We start from the raw sequence: 20,764 nt of genomic DNA, 5'->3' as shown, positions 1-20,764 counted from the left end.
CCATTAGCATAGTTTGAGCTGAACTTTATACTGAATTGACAGTCTTTGCATACAGCAGAGGAAAACACCCAATTTTAAAACATAACTTCCACTCTTTCATTTTAATGTCGTAATCTTGAAAACAGAACACTTGGCTATTAACCGAGACTAGGGCTTACTTCATTACAGCTCTTAGAGTTTACCCTGAAAATCACATTTCATTGAGTCCTTAACTTTAATTCAAGAAAACTTCCTCTAGAGGTATGACTACCTACTCCAAGGAAACAGGAAAGTGTATTTGAATTCAAAGTTACCGTCAGACCCTTAGTTTTCTCATCTATGAAAAGGAAGGTTTGGTCTAAACCCTCTATAAGAGTTTGCGGGGATTTGTCGGTGTTGTTTTTAAGCCTCGTAATCAAATTCAGATGTTGTTGATATGACCTCCCTAGAGTGACTATCAGTTCTAACAGAAGAGAAGAGACGCCTAGGGGTGTGTGTGTATATGTATCAGACATACCCACACATACATACATATGTATACGTATACATATACGTGTGTATACATATATGTATACATATACGTGTGTATACATATATGTATACATGTATACATATACTGTGTATACATGTATATGTGTGTATGTATATATAATACTCAGAAGTGAATATGATGCTCAAGAAATTTACCACACTGAAAACTAAATAAGAAGCCCTCTCTGCAAAAACCAGAAAAGGAACTTACCTAGCTTTCCCAGTATGCTTCTCCAGAACATTTTTCTCCCCATAGAGTAAGACAAGTACTTTGCAAAATTCTTAAAACATCAACCTAAATAGAGTTGTGACTCCTTCTAAAGTCATGGGTGTTTCTGGCTCACACTTTACCATTTAGGTTACCATTTACCGGAACAATGAAGTGTTTTTGTTTAAAAGTCTGTCCCCTCTAATTAAACAGAAATGGAACTGAGTCAACAATGGAGTTCTAGAAGCTGACAAACTGAAAATGTCAATAAGCTATTAAAGACATGCCCTGTCAAAAGATACTAGGAAGTTGCATTGATCCTGAATCATTAAGAGAAAAAAACCTTTAGATCAGAGAGCTCTCCTTAAAAGGAGCTGAGGAACCTTAGCCTAATCGTGATTCTTTCCCCTTGCGAACGCTTTCTGATCCACAGGCTCAGCAACTTGGCCATGCAGCAATGGCATTCTCTCTGTACTGTCTCCTAACCCTTTTTTAAAATGCAGAACATTTGTTTAGCAGAGGGCACCAGTGCTCAGAAAGCATACAGGTCTGATGGTGTGCGATGATTCTGTCTTTTATCTGTCTTTATCCTTGGGGGCGGGGGAGGGTTCTTTATACCTGGACCACAGAGCAGCCATCTCCATGAAACTTTTAACTAACCCAGTAGGCTTCGAATTTTATCGTGATGGTTGCACAACTTTGTGACTATACCAAAAACCAGTGAATTGTACGCCATAAATGGGAGAATTATATCTCAACAAAGTTGTTATAAAATTTTTATAGTGTGTAGCGTCACACCTGGATACAGTTCTTGAGTCTTAGCCCAAAGGGCTGAATCTCTAGATGCTGAGTCCAGGCAACTGTGTTTTAAACAAACATTTCAGGTGACTCCAATGAGATGACCCAAGGTCCACACTTTTAGGGAAATCTAAAAGAGGCGCTACATTTTGGTACTTCCTCTAAACAAGAAAAGAAATCCCACAAAAGTTCAGAATAATCAATAATCAGTAAACAAGTAGTATAACCATCCTTCAGCAATCATGAATTTGATTCAATTCATAATTCCCCATTATGAATGTGAATATTATCAGTACTGTAGGAACTGTGATAAATTTTTACTGGAACTAGGTCAGGAGTCCTCTCAGATAACTTATATGAGTATTTATCAGGCCACAAAGGAATTTTCAGTACATTTTCTTACTGAATCCTCACAAAAACCCTATTGAGTTGCAGGAGCTGTAAAAGCCACCTGTCTTCTACAGATGAGAAGGTGGAGATTCAGCAAGGGTAAATGTTTTGCCCCGAACACCTAACTGATAACTGACAATCTGCTTGGATACCAGGTCTTCTGACTCCTAGTTCAGCATTCTTTTCACTATAAAAATCTGTCTAAAGATGCTTCCTCAGCATATACCAGCATGGCCTGCCTCTAACCTTTAGAAGCTATTGTTTGAGCACATTTATGAAGTTTCTATTATTAATGATGCTAAGAAACGGTACATCTTTTTTTTCTATCTGTATCACAAAAAGAAAATGCACAACTTAACACATTTACCCCCAATTTCTGTAACAGTTTTGTCTAAAAAACTGGATTAATGTACACCAGCAGTGGGGAGCATCTGTGAATGTGTGTGAATGTGTGTGTATGTTGAGAGAGAGAGAGAGAGAAAGTAGATATATGGTGTTTCCATATGTTTGTGGAAAGAATGGAATATTATTCTAATGTGAAATTACAAAATAGAATTATCAATTTGTAGGTGAACTGTTAAAAGAAACGAACATGTATTGGATAATTACTGTAAATCTACTTCTCTCCCCTCACCAATCCCCACCCCTCCCTGTCTCCATTCCTTAAAGACATGCATTGGGCTCATGGCCTGCTCCACCCAGACCCCACCATCTTCCTGAGGTGAATTAATGTCCCTGTGAATATCTCAAGCCTTTCAGTTCCTTGATCATCTCATCTTTATTAACCACCTCCACTCTACCTTAGATACCCATTCCCATGGCGATGTCATCACCCTGAACTTCCCCATCTTTGAAATATTTGTTCCAAAGATCCCACTGAGCACAGCTCTCTCATTTGACCTCAAGGAATTCTTCAAGCATCTGGTCAACCCATTCCTCTCTTTATTACTGTTTAGGAAAATCTTAGATTGTATGTTCATCTCTTCAGTTGTACTCTTGTCGATTCCCAAATTCCTGGCCCCATTGTCCTTTCACCATGGGCACCTTCAGAATCTCTACCCAGGCAATCTGGCATTCCCCTTTCTCTGTGCCTACTGCTGACCACTGGCTCTCCACGTTTCTCTCTTTAACCTCATCTGGGTTTTAGTGCTGCCTGGAAATCCTTCCAGCTCCTTTAGACTTTTTCCATTTTCATCAACCCTTTACACACATTAACTTGTCTAATAAGGCCATGTGGATGGACTCTCTTCTTTGCAAAGGAAATAGAAGCTTTTTTCATGGAAATGTCTTAAATTTACTACCTCTAAATCTATACAATTAACTATATGCCAGAACCCATCTGTTCACACTTTTCTCTTGCTTCAAGAAGGTAGACATGTCTTCTTTGAGGGAGACTTTTAAGATATTCTTCACATATCTTTGTTGTCTCCCTCTCTTCTGACTCCATATTTTTATTCAAACATATTGAATCTTCTTCTCCCTTAAATTAAAAACAAAACAAAAAACGTTTCTTATCCCTGGACCCTCTTCAATCTACCATTCTTTCATTTAGTTGCTCAAGTCAGAAGCTTTGGAATCATTTACTCCTTTCTTTTCCTTATCCCCCATATCCAACTGATATAAAAGCTCTGCCAAACCCATTTCCTCAATATCTCTTTATTCATTCAATTTTCTCCTCCTCCATTTCCCATGCAAAGTCTCTAAATCAGTGTGGTCCAATAGAACCATAATGTGAGCCACATGTGTAAAATTAAAAATTTTCTATTAACGATAAGTAAAAAGAAAGAGAAATTAATTTTAACGCTATATTTTATTTAATCCAATGTATTAAAATATTATGTAGTCATCATGAAAAAAGCTACTAATGAGATATTTTACCTTCTCTATTTGGATTAGCCATATTTCAATAGACATACGTTGCTAGTGGCTACCATATTTGATAGTGCGCCTCTAAATCATCATCGCTTGCCTGAGCCCATCATTTCTTTGCTTGATGCCAGAAGGAAGCTTCCAGTGGTCTCCTTGCTTCCTGTTGGGACCTACTTCCATATGTTCTATAAATTTCAGCCAGAATGCTTTTTCTAAAAATAAAATCTCACGTTCTTTTCCTCTGTAGAACTCTGCATGGTTTCTCACAGCCCTATATGCTTTTACGATATTTACAAGACCCTGCATAAACTGGACCTTGTCTACTTTCCAGCTTCCTCTCTTCCTTGTCGTATTCCACAACACAGCACACACACCCCACTACATATATTTTACTCCTGAGAGGTTTATGGTCTTCTTGGCTTCGAGGTCATTGCATATTCTGTTCTTGCTGCATAGTTTGCTCTTCTTCATCCTTATCCCTGTTCATCCCCAGTAGGCTAACTGCTACTCATACTTCAAGTCTCCACAGAAACCTTCCCTGATCCCCTAGTCTGGATTATGTGTTCCTCTTGGGTGTTCACATGGAATTCTCAGTTCCTTCTACCATAGCCTTTACTGTACTATCAATGCTTTCTTTATATTCACTGCTTCCTCGCTTACCCCTAAGTACAGTCAGGCTGGGGGCAGGACTAACTTTGTCACTTTTTTATCCCCAGTTCCAAGCACAGTGCCTAGCATGTGGTAGGTGATCAACAGATCTTCACTGAATAGATGAATGAGTAAAATGAATACAATGACCTTTTCTAAGACAAGAAAATTAAAAAAGAAGAATCTTTCCTATTTGCAAATTCTCCTGTGATTAAAGGTAGTTGTGTCTCTTGTTCTTTCTTGATTCCTTGGATCTCACTAATTTCCAGATGAATTTGCTTCAAAAGAAATAGTTTCTTTAAGGTAGGTATTAAAAGGTAGAGAGCATGAAAGAGCTTCCACTAGAAGAAAGATAGAAAAACTTCCCAGAGAGAATAACTGAATTGCATGGCATATATTAGAAGAATTAACATTTGATTTTGTGGTGAAATAACCATTATTAAAATTAAACAATGACTTCCATGTCACTAAATCCAAGGGACATTTTAAATAATCGAAATTTTACCTGATTTCTCAGGTGGTAGTGTTTTTAAACTTATCTCCCTGTTGAAATGTTCTTTTCCAGTTGGGATCCCTGAAATCTTACTCTGGTTTTCCTTCTGTCTCCCTGGCTGTTCCTTTTCATTCTCCTTTCTCAGTCTTTAAGTATTAGAGTTCCTCAATGCTAAACCCTCAGTCCCTTCTTGTCTCATTCCCTGTTCTTTCCCTAAATAGTCTCATCCAATCCATGACTTTGTTTTCTCTATACCAGTGCTTCTCAAATATATATTTCAACACCAAACCTCTCTTGTCTCCAAATTCATCATCTAAGTATCTACTTAAGATCTCCGTTTGGAGAGATGAATGCACCCTAAATTGAACAGAATAAAAATGGAATTAATAACCACCTATAAAGCTCCCTCTCCCTCCAGTGTTTTCTGTTTCATTGAATGACACAACGGTGCACGTAATTGTTTAAGTCAGAATACTGGGAATCATCTTGGACACCTCCTTCTCCTGTAATCGCTATTTCCGTAAGTCAATCAATAGTTACTGAACTAATATCAGAGTTGTTTTACATTAACAAATATGTACAGAGCCCTTAACACATATATGTATTATATGTTATATATTATTATTGTATTTATGCAATATATACATCTATATTTGCAGAGCAATGGAATTTTTTCTGAAGTTCCACACATTTATCTAAATGCTTCTTCCCTATTCTTGTAACAGTTATTGGAAACATTAGTTTCCCTATCTATGTAACCACTGTTTGCTTCTTTCTACATTCACAGGAAATCATTTATTCTCCACTTTTCCTCTTTTGTGCGTCATTTTGTTTTCTTTTTCAGATCAGTTGTGCAATCTGTATGTATAACTTCTCACTGTCACATTAATCCTATTCCATTGTTAACACATTCCATTCCCTTACATCCCCCTCTTTTGAAGCTTTATTGAAGGGTAATTTACACACCATAAAACTCACCCATTTTAACTATCGAATTAAGTAATTTTGGGTAATTTTACTGAGTTGTGCAACCATCACCATAATCCAGTTTTAGAATATCTTTTAGAATATCTTCATCACTGCAATAGAATCTTTTATGTCCATTTACCCTTAAACACTCTTTTAGCCAATTTCCCACTTGAAATTGTAAAGCCAGGATGTATTACATGCCTCAGTAGAACTCAGTGAGTGCTTGGTGCTATGGGGAATAGAATAAAATACAATACCTAATCTCAGGGGGGCTAGCTAGTTGGTAAAATAAGACCTCAGTCAGAGACCCACACAAGAGAAAATAGATCCTATTTCCCGCTTTTGTGAATGGGCCAGTATAAGACTACAGAGACTCCTGTCATTGAGCAGATAATCTACATTTGGAAAAATCTTTCATACCCCATACAGATAGATTTTTTTTTTTTTCTCCTTGCAGCCTTACAACACTCTTTCTTAAACTGACCATTGATAGTTTCCAGAAGTATGGGCTTTTTGTAACATCTTTTCTCTCTTCAATGTCATCTTAAATATGTACCTCCTTCTGTTTCCATCTATTTGTAACCAGAATCTAAATTATAGAATTTGCATCTTTCCAAGTAGAATCTAACACTGTTCAATAAATACGTCAAATTATGATCACTATAATTTTTCACTTTGGGGTACTAGTGAAATGAGTAATGTTTATTAACTTTCTTTGAATTAAATGTAACCAGTAGCTGTTCTGGCCCTTGGGTTGTTATTAATAATTAACTGTGGTGATGAAGAATTACTAATAGTTATGACCCTGAGGAGCAAAATAATGTATTTCAAAGAGCTGCCTGTACCTTTAAGTGTTGAGTAAAGCAATTCAGTTCTTTTTCATCCAGGAAGTCACAAGCACAGGGCATTCCCAGGTGCCAAGTGCTGATTGCCCTGCTCCCATCCTTTCCTAGTCTCATTTTGAGCCCTTCTAACGGCCAGCAAGTCAGCAGGGACAGGTCACTGGAGGAACCCATTAATGTAATGTGGGGATAGGGTAGAGGAGACAGGATATGTGAAGCTAAGAAATGTTTGTTTTCAGCACGTGAACACCTGCCTCCACCAGTTTTATTTTATATGAAGGAAAATAGGGAGAAGTTGGAATGCGTTAGCTTCTTTCATCCTCTAGCAATGTTAATTTCCCAATGTGCAGGGCCCTGGGCAGTGAGTCCTCCATTGTCAGAATTTTGGTAGGCTTGGGTGCTCACATAACTAGGTGAAGAGCTTGAGAAAGTACCTACTGGAACGCTATGGTTCTCTACCTTGGCTGCATATTACAGTCACCTGGGAAGCCTTTAAAAACTCCTATGCGCAGACCACCCTCAGACCAATTAAATAAGTATATTTAGGGATGGGATTCAAGCATCAGAATTTTTTTTAAAGCTTGCTGGGTGCTTCCTGTGCAGCCACATTTGAGAACCACTGGACTGGTGATAGACATCTCTTGGGGGTTTTTTTCCCCAGTTTTATTGCAACATAATTAACATATTGTATTAGTTTAAGGTGCACAACATGGTTTGATATATGTATATTTTGTGAAATGACTAACACAATGAGGTTAGTTAACAATCATCACTAGACATCTTCTGTTATCATGAAAATAGCCCTCAAGCAGTGGCTCTCGGGCTTAGCTGCACACTGGGGTAACCGGGGAGTTTAAACCCATACCGATGCATGGGTTTCCGTGGTGGCGCAGTGGTTGAGAGTCCGCTTGCCTGAGGCAGAGGACACGGGTTCGTGCCCTGGTCCGGGAAGATCCCACAAGCTACGGAGCGGTTAGGCCCCTGAGCTATAGTCGCTGAGCCTGTGCTCCGCAACGGGAGAGACCACAACAGCGAGAGGTCCGCGTACTGCAAAAAAAAAAAAAAAAAAAAAAAAAAAGATACTGATGCCTTGACCCACTCCTAGCGATTGTGACTTAATTGGCTTGGGAGGGGGCTCAAGCAAGTATCAGCATTTTTCAAAGGCCCTCTCAGTAATTCTAATGTGCAGACAGGAGTGAGAACTACTGCTTGAACTGGGAATAAACATCTTAACTCGTTGCCAGCTTAGAGGGAAAGATGCTGTATACCTGCTGGACGAAGATTGCCATGAACTGAAGCAAGAACATGAAAGGAAATGTGGAAGCAGTACCAGAGATAAAAGTTACCTGCCTCAAAGTGGGGACGTAAGATCAATCGTTGTGAATGGTGTGTGTGTGTGTGTGTGTGTGTGTGTGTGCATATGCACGTGTGCACGATGTGTGTGACAGAGAGACTGAGAATTGGGGAAATTTGTCCCCAACCAAGAGAGATGTGCTGAGGGTGGAAGATAGAACTGAACTTTTTAATACTTCATAATTTTGGACACTTGGTCAGCCTCTCTTCATCTGCAAGCAGAGCTGGGGCAGTTTTATTTGCATATAGAATAGATGGGATCCAAGAAGTATTCCCTAATCCAAAAATGTGCCTTCTCTTTCACCTTTCCCATCGACCACAACGGCTGAAAAAGCCGTCTTTCTCTTGGGTTATGCCAGACCAGTAAATCGATTTCACATTCTCTGTTGGTTTTAGAGCTTGGCTTCATTTTCTTTATCAAATGCACCAAGTTAGGCCCTGGACTGGTAGGAGGAGTGAACAATTTAAAAGAAGCCTTCTCTAGGCTTAGCTCTGAACCTTAAGAACAAAGGTTCTTGCCTGAGAACAAAGTCCCAGAAAAGAAGTGCCTCAGGTGATGGAGAAATAAGCCATAATGTGAGGAAGGGATCCTAAAGAGGATGTCAAAGATGAGGTCACCAAAGGCAAACGTGCTTCCTTTACAATTAACTGAATACCGCAGTTGTAATTTGCGCTGGTGAAAACCCTGGTTGATGAAAAATGGTTCTGTCTCTGTTTCCCGACTCAGAGTCAGCTGAAGGTGTTCATGTTCTAGTGCCTCTGGATGGAAAGCAGGGGTTGGTTTGGAAATGTTTTGGTTTGGAGTAGAGCTCCTTAATGACTGTCCACTGACGTGGCTTTTTTTTTTTTTTTTTTTTTTAACATTCTGTATTATAGCTGTATTAGGTCAGTATGTGGCTTGTTCTCATTAAAAACAAAATCTGATTATGAGCCATTATTTGTTGAAATTACTGTAAGCAAACAGTAACATTTATTTTTCATCTAGGACTTGATTATGAAACTTGTGGTTTACCCAGAGTTATTTTGAAACTTCTGCTTTTCTGCTCTGGCTTTTGGCCTGCTGACTATTCCATTTACGAGGGGTGCTCTGCTGCAACGGAAAGCAGTGGAAATTCTAGGCCCTCACCGTTTGCTTGCTGGGTCAGCCTTACAGGTCGGCTGGAAGTGAAGGTAGCCCAGCTCCCCTGACACCAAATCTCTCCCCTGCTCTTTCCCATCAGGGTGTCTGAGGCTTCTCTCTGTCAGCCTTCACTTCCCTGGGGTGGTATCAGTTTAAACTGCACTGGGAAGGGTCAAACACACATCATTTCATTATAATGTAAGTTAGCTCATCATATGACCCAACACTCAAACAACTGGAGAGGCAATTTCCAAGGAAACAGGACTCGAGGTACATTTCTTCATTTGGGGCTGGTGCATTAAGTTAGGTGCGGTTAGTTAGGAAGGGTTCAGAGGACAATAAAGTAGCTGTTAAGTGACTTACATTCCTATCACAACATAGTCAGATGGGTCCAAGGTGTAAATATCAAACACCGAGCAGAGTGCATCTTGAGCAGGTACTTCGCCTCGACTTTATCATTTGTACAAGATTAAGCTACAAAGAGGGTATCGGTGTCAGTTTCTTTCAGTTTGGGCCCCACGCAAAGAACATGTTGTGAAGTCATTTTTACCTCCAAGAGTTGGCTGTAATCCCTACAAAACCCAGTTTATGGGGATTTGGCGTGAACACGTCGTTTTCCTGAGACGGGGCGGGGGGGGGCGTGGTGGTGTACAGGTAAATCCAAAAGGGTTTTGGGTGAGCAAAGAAGGTCCCCATCGCTCTGCTTCAGGAGCAAGTCTCTTGCGGTCCCTGGGCAGCGTCCGTGGCTCTGCCCGCCTGCTGGCCCCTCAGTCGGCGTCGTAGGCGGGGCTCCACCCCGCAGCAAAGCGGCGGGCTGAACGCTCCGCCCCCCACCTCTGCGTTCCGGGCCGCCTGCGCAGTCAGCCCGCAGAGGAGTCGAGCTCTGGCGGGCGCTCAGCGCGCCGGCGTCCCGCCCCTCTGGCAGGGCGCAGGGTACCGGATCCCTGGTCGAGCTCCAGGCGTCCGGCAGGAGTGCTCGAGAGCTGGTCAAATTTGCGGCCCACCCCGCTGACTGCATGGAGTTCCGATACACCCTAGAAGCAGTTTAAGGCGGTGTAGGAAGGGTAGAAGCGGGGTGTCGCAGAAGCGCTCACCAAAATAAAGTCTTAAAATTTAACTATAGCAATTGGACTAGCGCTGGACTGAATGAATACCTGTACCAGAAAAACTTTTCTCGGCTGGGGGATGTAGCTCAGTGGTAGAGCGCGCGCTTCGCATGTGTGAGGTCCCGGGTTCAATCCCCGGCATCTCCAGGCAGCCAGGATAGTCTTTTAAATCTCAGAACACTATATGGTCCATTACTTTTTGCTCATATACTCTAGGGCCCCCCCAAAAACGTCTAAAATAAAGGCCCGAAAAATACGGCAAACGTCAGGGAATCGGCAGTTTCGACTGCTCGAAGAAAAAGTGAAACGGGAAATTATCGTTGATTTGTCTTTCTTCATTTGCATAAAATCAATGTTTCTACGTTTTAATTGAACTTCTTTTGGGGTTCTGAGATGTGTGGTAAAAATGGGGTAAGGTAGAAAAATATTGCCAGTTGCATTGGCCGGGAATCGAACCCGGGCCTCCCGCGTGGCAGGCGAGAATTCTACCACTGAACCACCAATGCTCATAGGGGAGGTGGTTCATCCATACTCTACTAGAATAGATATTTACGTGTGTACTGATTCTTTTATGTTAATAATTATAAATTTATGTATTCAACATCAGAGGAAGCAATGGATTTTTTAAATTAAATAACTATAATAAAATATTCAGTTAACATTTACATAAAATTCTCATTATATTTACTTCTGTTGAACCTTATGAGGAGATTCTTTCCTCCGAAGTCGTCCTTGGTGAAGGGGGCAAGTGAAAATTTTGTCATGTATACACAAGATTACATAATTACTTAGCTGTATCTTCAGATATTTAGATAATTTAGAAAAACCACTCCCTTTTTACTTTTCTTATCTTAGCTATTCAGACAAATACATGAAGATATTTGTCAGGGTTTGGGAGTAGGGATGACGGGGCAACCAAGTTATAAGAGTATATTGGAACTGTGAGATCTGAACAGGGAACTTTGGAGCATTGGTGATTGACAAGTGACCTAAATTCTCTAAACTGCCCCTTCCTTAATAGTGAGAGACTTGATCCTGGGACCCCTTTCTACTCTAATAGTATGAGTCTGATCATTTACCCTTAGTTTCCATGAAGTGTAAAATTGCAAACCACACACCAAATATATATAAGGGGGAGAAAGTAAAGTGAAGGAAATTCATTCGTGGAAATGAGTCTAAATATAAGATAGAAGGCTCTGGATTTAGGCATTACTGGCCCTTTATCTCTGAGAGGGAAACTCCCAGAGATTTGCAGGATCTTTGATAGCCAAGAAGAATTTTGGGGGGAAAAATACATGAGAAAATAGCAGAAAACACATAGCAGTTACTATGTGCTGGGCTATGTAAATAGCATTATATGTGGACTTCAACCCAGTGAAGTAGGTATTTTTATAATTACCCTAACTTAACAAATGAGAAAACTGAGGCTGTTAGAGGCAAGATTGGAACACAAGTGGTATCATGTTTAACATTTGGTTGCTTAGCCACTGTCCTGTTCTGCCTACAACAGAATAAATCACTGTGTAGTTATACCAGAAATACTGCATGTGTAGCTCAGGAACACTGTATATCAAGAGTGGAGTTAAAGAAAGATCATAACACACTGCTGAAATAATGTAAGAGCTTCTACATCAAGATTTATTTTTAAGAACTTTTTTTTAGTGTGTGCATACAAAGCAGAATTTGAAGAAAAATACATTACAGAATTATAAAGATGTAAAAGATATAAAGAGATTAGAGAATCAAGAAATCTAGACTACAATCTTAGTAACCCATGGAAGAACAAGTTCAAATCATTTCACCTCTCAGAACCTCAGTTCTGAGAGATGAGGTTTTAAAATTGCATTCTGAAGGTCTCTAGCTTTCCAGAAGTGCCTCAGGGCCACTAGCTAGTGGGGCCTCACCTTCTTTTCCCGGGCCCCTCACTTCACCAGCTCATTTATAAACTCTCCCATTTATTTGCATCTGTTTGATGGGTTACAAGTCTAGAATAAAAAACATTGAAAAGCCGTCAACTAAATGACCTAAGTTCATTTGAATCTGAAATGTTATGATTCAAAATAAAAAAGCAATCTAAAAAAACCTCAGCATGAGAAACACTACAAAAATTTTAAACAGGTGGAAGGAATCAAATAAGAAGTATGATCTAATGGCAAACATTATTAGTGACCTACCAAAGGCTATTTTACTTTTTTCTTCCTAAAAGTCTGGGAGAGGCTACCTAGCTCTAGGGACAAATGTGGTGCATTAAGCCAGTTATCCCATTTTCCTTTCCAAAGATTGAGCCGGGATGGGTTTGTGAGAGTTCCTGCCAATGAGAGAAAAGAATGGTCAGCTAGGGAAAGACGGTGCATATGGAAGATCTCTTTAGCCCTTTCTTTCTTGCTTGTAACACTGCCTTGTGAAGTATAATGCTTAGAGCTGCCCCAGCGATCTTGTGACTTGCAGGGAGACTGAGGATGACCCAGCAGAAAAAAAGAGACATAGCACCATCCTGGAATTTTCTCCAGCCAGATTTTAGGTTAGGTCAGATAATTAAGGATCTTAATTGTTTAAGCCCCTTTGAGCTTTTTTGTATTTTGTTACACGCAGCCAAAGGCATGCAGGGTGTGTGTGTGTGTGTGTGTGTGTGTGTGTGTGTGTGTGTCCAGCAGTTCATACACTTTCTGGTACAAGTCTTCTATTCTGTAGAGAATCAATACCTTGAGATTTGGGTGAGGCTAACTTGCCTCTTCATCTCTATTTTTCTGTCACAGTGATAGGTCTACCCAAATATTTTCCCTTGCCACTGTGCTTAAATAGAGATGATATGTGATGATAGCAGGGGTAATCAGAGTCCTTACCAGAACTTTCTTTCCAGAGCTATAAGCAAAGACTATATTTTTGATGTGGTGGGCAAACAGGTTGAATGTATAACTGGGATTGTTTGTGGCCATCTTGCTTGTCCAAAAGAGTTAGGGACATACCCACCCCTAGTATGACATTGAGCCCCTAGAAGCAGCCATGCCTAACTAGAACAAATTCTGGATTTTGCGTTTATATGAGTCAGTAAATTGTCCTTATACAATAAGTTGTCTTTTATTTTTTAAATCAGTTTGAATAACATTTATATTGCTTGCACCTGAACAACACAAATTGAGAAGTTATTTTACCCCAAATAGTAAATTTAGAGAACTCATTACTCCAGAATGTGCTATAGGCTGAAAATATGAAAGTTTAAAAAAAGTTTAAAGAAATTCATCAGTGGTTGAATGATCAGGAGACAATAAAAGCCATAAAAAAGTTTGAAGGACCCATCCTTAGTTTGTTGGACTAGTATTAATTCTGTAGCAAAGGAAGCCACCTAACATTTTTTGAGCAGGGAAAGGATCAGAGCATTTGGAGAAATGACCTGGCAACAATGTGTCAGAGAAATGGAAGTAAGAGAAACTAAAAGTAGGGAAATTCACTGAAGAATTGTTTACAGTGGGAGTGGAGAGGCATGAGGTCTCTAGCATGAGGCAAGGCAGGAGGAAGAAGAAAAATGAATCTAGAAATCCAACTTAAGTGAGTGGGAGAATAGTGGTGTATTGTAGGGAAGTCAGGAGAAGAAAGGACAGGAAGAAAAGGGTAAAGTGTTTACTTCTGGAAATACTGACTGAGGTTAAGTAGGGGGAGACCCTTACTGGGCAGCTGACGCCTAGATCCGAAGAAATCAAGGCTCCAAGGTGGAGTGGGGCGTTGACTGTACAGAAGTGAAAAGTAAGAATGTAGATATGGAGGGAATCACAGAGAGAGCAGAGAGCTGAGGGCAGAGCCTTGGGAAGGTCTATTTTAGGGAATGGCAGGAGTTGAGGGGACAAAGGGAGAAAATCAGGGGAGTGGGGTGTCTGGAATCTGTGGAGACATGGCTTCTCAGGCAGGCAGAACCCTCCCCCTTTGCTAATTCTGAGTGACACATCATGACAAATACTGGTATTACTGTGTTTCAGGGATGTACTCTGAATTCACACCAGAGATGCTGTGGCAGGCGGTGATTTTGCCCTTGGTATGGTCAAGCATGGAAAGATCACAAGATGGCACACACTAACCCTTTCCCTAGACTGCCGGGCTCCCAGGCTCTGATGAGTGGCCCCCGCTGAGGCTGGCCAAGAGGAAGAAAGCAGGGAGTGCCGTGGAAGGTTACACAGTCACATCTCTTAGGAAACCTGGTCTTTGGGACAGCCCCATGGGCCAGGCAGGGGCTTGTAATTCGCATCATAGCACCTTGGGACACTTGCTCAAGGCACCTAGTCCTGGCTGGTGTTGGCTCACCATGGAAATGTGGCCAGGCTTACAGCTGAAGAAAGCAAACCATTTAGAAACAGAAGTAGTTCATAGAATGCATAGCCACCAAAGCAATGACTTTTTTTTTTTTTTTTTTTTAACCTTGTGAGTGATTGTATTGATTTAATACACACAGCTTATTTCTGTCCCAGGTTACAAACTAGCCCTGGGGAAATGGTGGAACCAGTCATTTGGATTGCCCTTTACTGGCTGGGAATTAAATCATTACTTATTCCATTTTAGAATCATAAGTAGTACCCCAAGGCCTACTTTCCTAAGGATTAGAATCAAGGCATGGAAATGAAGAATACAGGTGTAATTCTAAGATGCATGCAAGATGTTGAGAATGCAGCAGTTTTTCCTGGAAAGCTGTCACTGCAAAATCATCGCGCTCTCGATATGCTCATTCCTAGTCCTCCAGCATGTCCAGTTAGTCAACACATCTGATTCCCCACTTTTATTTATTTATTTCTTTATTATTTATTTTTTGCGGTACGCGGGCCTCTCACTGTTGTGGCCTCTCCCGTTGCGGGGCACAGGCTCCGGACACGCAGGCTCAGCGGCCATGGCTCACGGGCACAGCCGCTCCGCGGCACGCGGGATCCTCTCGGACCGGGGCACGAACCCGTGTCCCCTGCCTAAGCAGGCGGACTCTCAACCCACTGCGCCACCAGGGAAGCCCCCTCCCCTCCCTTCCCCTCCCCTCCCCCCTTTTAAATTGGCATTGAATCTTGCTTTTCCTCCTCATGCCCATCCCTCCCTCCTACCTAGTGCAGACCCTTATCAACTCACTCCTTGGGTTGCCTGGGAAACCCCTGGTTTCCTTTGCCATCCTGTGTACTGTTACCAGTTGAATTGTCTCCCTCCTTCTCCTATTCCTTCCCTCACTCCCTGCCTCCCTCTGTTTCTGATTTCCTTAATTTTTGAAAATGCAATCATTCCTTTATTGCTGGTTCAAAAATTGAATTAATTTCAAATCCACACAGAGTCCTCAGGCTATATGGGTGTGAATTCTTTATCCTTTTCTTGTGACACCCATCTCTGGATGCAGCATTTATTCAAATACTCTTGAGCTGTGTCACTTGGTCGCTCACCATCTAGGGGCAGAAGTGGCTTTCCCCTCCTTTCCCAAGGGTTCCCTCTTCTTCCTCTCAAGTCATTTGGTCTCTTAAAATATATTTTTTCAGAAGTAACCCATGCATATGGTAAAAAACTCAAAAGGTGTAAGAATACACATTAAAAAGTAAGTCTTAAAAAAAAAAAAAAGGTAACTCTTCACCCCGCCACAGTCCAGTTCCTGGGTTCCATTTCCTACAGGCAACCCGCAGTCATTCATTTCTTGTGTTTCCCTCCACAGATATCCTATGTAGATACATATATAGCATTCTATTTTTATGCACAAATGGTACAATACCATACACACTGTTGTGCTCATTGCCTTTTCTTTCTTTTTTCTTTCTTTTTTCAGAAAAATAGATCTCAGAAAAATTTCCTTCTATGTGCATGTAGAGCTACCTCTTTCTTTTTCATGGCTCTATCATTTTTAACTGCCCTTTACTGGCTAGGAATTAAAATATTATTTATTCCATCTCACAATCACAAATGGTGCCCCAAGGTCAAGTTTCCTAAGGATTTAGGTCAAGGCAGGTAAATGAAGACTGCAGCTATAATGTTATGATGCATGAAGATGATGAGAATGTCCATTGCATGAAGGTTCCATCATTACCTTAGCCAGTTCCTTAGTAGAGGACAATTAGTCTGTCTCTGATCTTTTGCTAGTGGAAACAACACTGCAGTGAATATCCTTTAACAAAAGCCATTTTGCTCATGTATGAAACATGTACACGATAAATTCCTAGAGGTGCAATTGCTAAGTCAAAGGGTAAGTGCATTGAAAATTTCAATACATATTGCAGAATTACTCCCAAGAGAAGTCTGTATTTTTTTGAACAATGATTTCATTATATTACTCTTTTGCTCACCAACCTCCCAGTTGCAAACATTTTCTAAACCTTGCTAGATTCAAGTGCATCCTGTGCAGTTGCCCAGAGCCTCGCACTTGGATGGTAATGGCACACACCATAGCTTGTATGCAGCATGCAGAAGGAGTGGGTTAGATGTATTACAGAGCAACATGGATGCTCTCAAAAGCATGATACCTAGTGAATAATGTAGGCTAGGGGAAAATGAGATATGACAAGATAAGTTACGTAAGTTTAAAAATAATGTATGTACAGCTTTCCTGGTGGCGCAGTGGTTGAGAATCTGCCTGCCAATGCAGGGGACACGGGTTTGAGCCCTGGTCCGAGAAGATCCCACATGTCGTGGAGCAACTAAGCCCGTGAGCCACAACTACTTAGCCCGCGTGCCACAACCACTGAATCCCACACACCTAGAGCCCGTGCTCTGCAACAAGAGAAGCCACCGCAATGAGAAGCCCGCACAGTGCAACAAAGATTAGTCCCTGCTCACTGCAACTAGAGAAAGCCTGCGCACAGCAACAAAGACCCAACGCAGCCGAAAATAAATAAATTTAAAATAAAATAATGTATGCAAAACATGTTTTGTAAGGTCACATATAAACAAAAAGATGTATATTAAACACAATATAGTGATGGCTTATGGGGAGGCAAAGGGAATGGAATAGGGATATGGGGATAAAAGTGAATAAATATATGAACAAAACAACAAAGGGGTGTGGTCCAATGATAACAATGAATCATGAACAGAAAGTATAAGTAGCTCAACTCTAGACAACTGAGCTCTTCTCAGCTCAAAAAATGATGAAAAAAAAATGATGAAAAAGTAAAGCATATATGTTATAAAAATGCAAACAACACAGAAAGGTATAAAATTGAAAGTAAAATTTTTCCTCCATTCTAGTATTCCTTCTCTTCCCCATTTCCTAAATCCAGTTCTTAAAATTTTCAGCCACTAATAACTTCTTGTTTAATTTATCTCTCTGTATATCCATTTCAGCATAGGCAGATCTGCCTTTACTATAATAATGGCTGAGTCCTCCATGGTAGAGAGAGAAAGAGAGAGAGAGAAAGAAAGAGAGAACATAGTGTAATCAATCCTCTATTGATGAGCCCTGTTTGCTAGAATGTTTCTCATTTTTAAATTGATTTTTGAGAGTATTTGTTTATAAACAAACCTCATTTGTATTTTCCTTTTTTGAGCTCCTTCAGTATTTCTAGTCCCTGTCAAAATTTAGCTCTTAATTATTGACAAAAAATATTTATATTTTTTACTCTTATTCATATCTTCCTATTACATCATACTTGTAGTCAGAGAAAGTTTTATACAGCTGTTTTGTTTGCATGATTGCTTTTCAGCAGTCCCTAATGCAATGTTGGATATAAAGTCAGTGTTCAGATATTCTGATTGATATTGGGAATTACATGTGCAAAGTAACCTACTCTCTAGTTTTGAACAAAGATGGATTTAAATGGATTTAAATCCATTTAATGGATTTAAATAATAAGGAAGATATGTTATAGGCAGCAGAAATGATTTTCTAAGCAAGGAACAGAAGAGCTGGAACCAGCTATAACTTTATCAAGGCTATTAATATATCAAAAGGAAAAAACAAAATGTGTCTCTGGGAAGGGGTTGGGGATACTTGGCTTGGAATAGGGAGGCACACTATAGCTATATGCAACTCATCCAAGGATGAGAAGGGCTCAGACTGTCATCTCTAGGTTACATTTAGAATATACAGTGTATGCTAAATAACATGAAAGGGCAAGAAAGCCTCTCTGACCAGCGGTGAATTATCTTCCAAACATCCTTTTTTGTTCAAAACTAGAGAGTATTCATGACAAATTGTAGTATAGTAGATTACAGAAAGATCTGATTTCCCAGTGTTCGAACCGGCACATCCTGTGCCAACCCTGCTAGTGCTGGCACACCACAGAGCCTCTGCTCCCAAATTCTGGCTTTTTTTTTTTTTTTTTTTGGTGTGTATTCTGTTGTTTCCTCATCCTTATGGCCCTCAGACATGCTCTTGGAAATGATTCCCAACTTCCTTGCTTCCTGGTACTTCCTCTTTGGGGCATTTATCTCCTTTAACCCAGTGCTCTGAAGGCTCAGTTCAGCTCAGTTCCTAAGGCCCCAGATCGGATGCAATAGGCCTAGAGAATAGGGCCAAGGCGATGTCTTAAATAACTTCGTGTCCCCTCAGCATTTTGCACAGATTTAGTTTTCTCTAAGCATGTGCTAATATGATGGACAAATCCATCTTTTGAGTTGTTTGCAAATGCCTTGAACTTTTTCATCCAGGATTGAGTCATCCTAGCAACAGAAGCTGTGGAGGTAAGATATCTTAATAGAAACTTACAGACTTAACTTTGGTTGAACACTAAGAACCATTAACACATTTGTCTTTATTTTTTCTTTACCTTCATTTACTGCAAGGGGCTGTATTACAAAGTCATATACCGTTTGACTTTGTTTTGATCCTTAACATTCATGACCATCTTATCTTGAGTTTATGCTTAAAAGGTTAATACTGCTATTAGTTACTTGGAGACCTCTTCACTCTTCCCCTTTCCTCTGTTATGTATATACAGTATTTACCCAGAAAGGATATTGCACTGGTGAAAGGAATATTTCATTTGGTCAATTAACTGAATGTCTAACAGACAAATTATTTCCAATTTAATGTGATTTTTTTTTTCCACACTTCTAAGACTAATCCTATGTAGTGGAAGAAAAATAACAGGGTTGGTGAAAACAACTAAAACTGCATACAGTATTTTTAAGAAATTAGTCTTTGTTCAGCTTGAACTAACAGCAACATAGTTACCATAAACTAGAACACTTGTAGTTAACAGATTGAGGAAATTAAAGTTTAAGTAACTTGCTTAAAATCCTTCAAAAAGTAAGTGGAGGGTTGGAAATATGACTGCAGAACTTATACTCTTGACAAGTGGTCTATCACAGACCCATAACAGATTTACTCTGTATTTGATTTGTATAACTTTCCAGTTATTTTAAGTTCTGTATATTAAACAATTGCATCAATGGATATTACTAGCAGTTTTTCCTTTAGCACCAGGTAGCTGGAAGACATCAAGCTAATCAGATGTCTTCTACTATGACCTTAAGGGTCATTAAACCTGCAGTTGTTCCTCAGAAGGGTAAAGAATTCTAAATATAATTGCCATATTCTGACTTAATGATCCCATATTATAGCACAAATACATACTATTAAAATAACATTCAAATGTTTGAATCATTGATAGGAATTCTTCCTATAGGATCCTTCATGGTCTTGAGGAATATTATGCCTGGCCAGAAAAGCTAAGTCTGCTCAGATACTAAGCAGTTTCCGTGGCTCAGTTTACTAACCTGAGTGAAAGTGCTTGCCCAAGTCAGTTGGGAACACTGGTTAAACAGAACACCCAAAGCTTCTCCTACCAGTGTTGAGTAATAAAGAGGCAGGCTTTATCAGTCACCCCTTAGAAAGTACCTGTAGACAGTTGTATGGAACACTTGTGGCATGATATAATAGTTAAAAGCTCAGGATCAGATCAGGCCAAGTTTTAAATCCCATTTCCATCTCAAGCTCTCTGAACTTAGGCAAGGCATTCACCTCTCTGTCTGTTTTTCCCTTGGTAAAATGCGCACACAGTTGGACTTACCTCTGAGGGTTATTGTGAGAAGTAAATGGGCCAACACATAAAAAATTCTCCCACAGTGTCTAGCAATTAATAAACTTAGCTCAATAAATGTTAGTTATTAATAATAATAAATGAGAACCAATATTGCAAAACCTGCTTATAATCAGTATAAAGGTGAGTAACATAGTTATAAGGACCAATAAATATAAAACTGAGAGAAGAAACAACATAGTATCCAAAATATATTTTTTGCTGAGTTAGCCAAAAAGGCCGTTCTTTATTTCATCAATATTTCATAGTCTTTGCTTATACTTTTTGCAGCTATTTTGGTAGGGATGATGTCAGAACCAATAATCATGATGGCCTTTTATGTTTATAGTGTACTTATGTCACGAAGTACTTTCACAGGCATTTTGCTTTGCAACAATCCTGTGGCAGCTAACATTTCCTTGTTTTAATAGTGTAGAAACTGATGGTTAAAAAAATAAAACTACCATTTCAAAGAGGCATAAGGTTTTTTTCATTC

The 20,764-nt window shown here is 39.9% G+C and overlaps 2 non-coding genes across 2 annotated transcripts; one reads left to right on the top strand and one right to left on the bottom strand.

Moving 5' to 3' along the window:
• Positions 1-10,381: 10,381 nt before the first annotated feature.
• On the top strand, positions 10,382-10,453 carry TRNAA-CGC. The gene has a single exon. It is a non-coding gene; the product is annotated as a tRNA-Ala (tRNA).
• A 288-nt stretch (positions 10,454-10,741) lies between these two features.
• TRNAG-GCC lies at positions 10,742-10,812 on the bottom strand. The gene has a single exon. It is a non-coding gene; the product is annotated as a tRNA-Gly (tRNA).
• Between the last annotated feature and the right edge of the window lie 9,952 nt (positions 10,813-20,764).

The sequence above is a fragment of the Monodon monoceros genome, unplaced genomic scaffold (assembly GCF_005190385.1).
Source record: "Monodon monoceros isolate NGI ecotype Baffin Bay Population unplaced genomic scaffold, NGI_Narwhal_1 Super_Scaffold_16, whole genome shotgun sequence".
In the NCBI taxonomy this organism is placed as follows: Eukaryota; Metazoa; Chordata; class Mammalia; order Artiodactyla; family Monodontidae; genus Monodon; species Monodon monoceros.
This window is presented reverse-complemented; position numbering and strand designations above follow the sequence as displayed.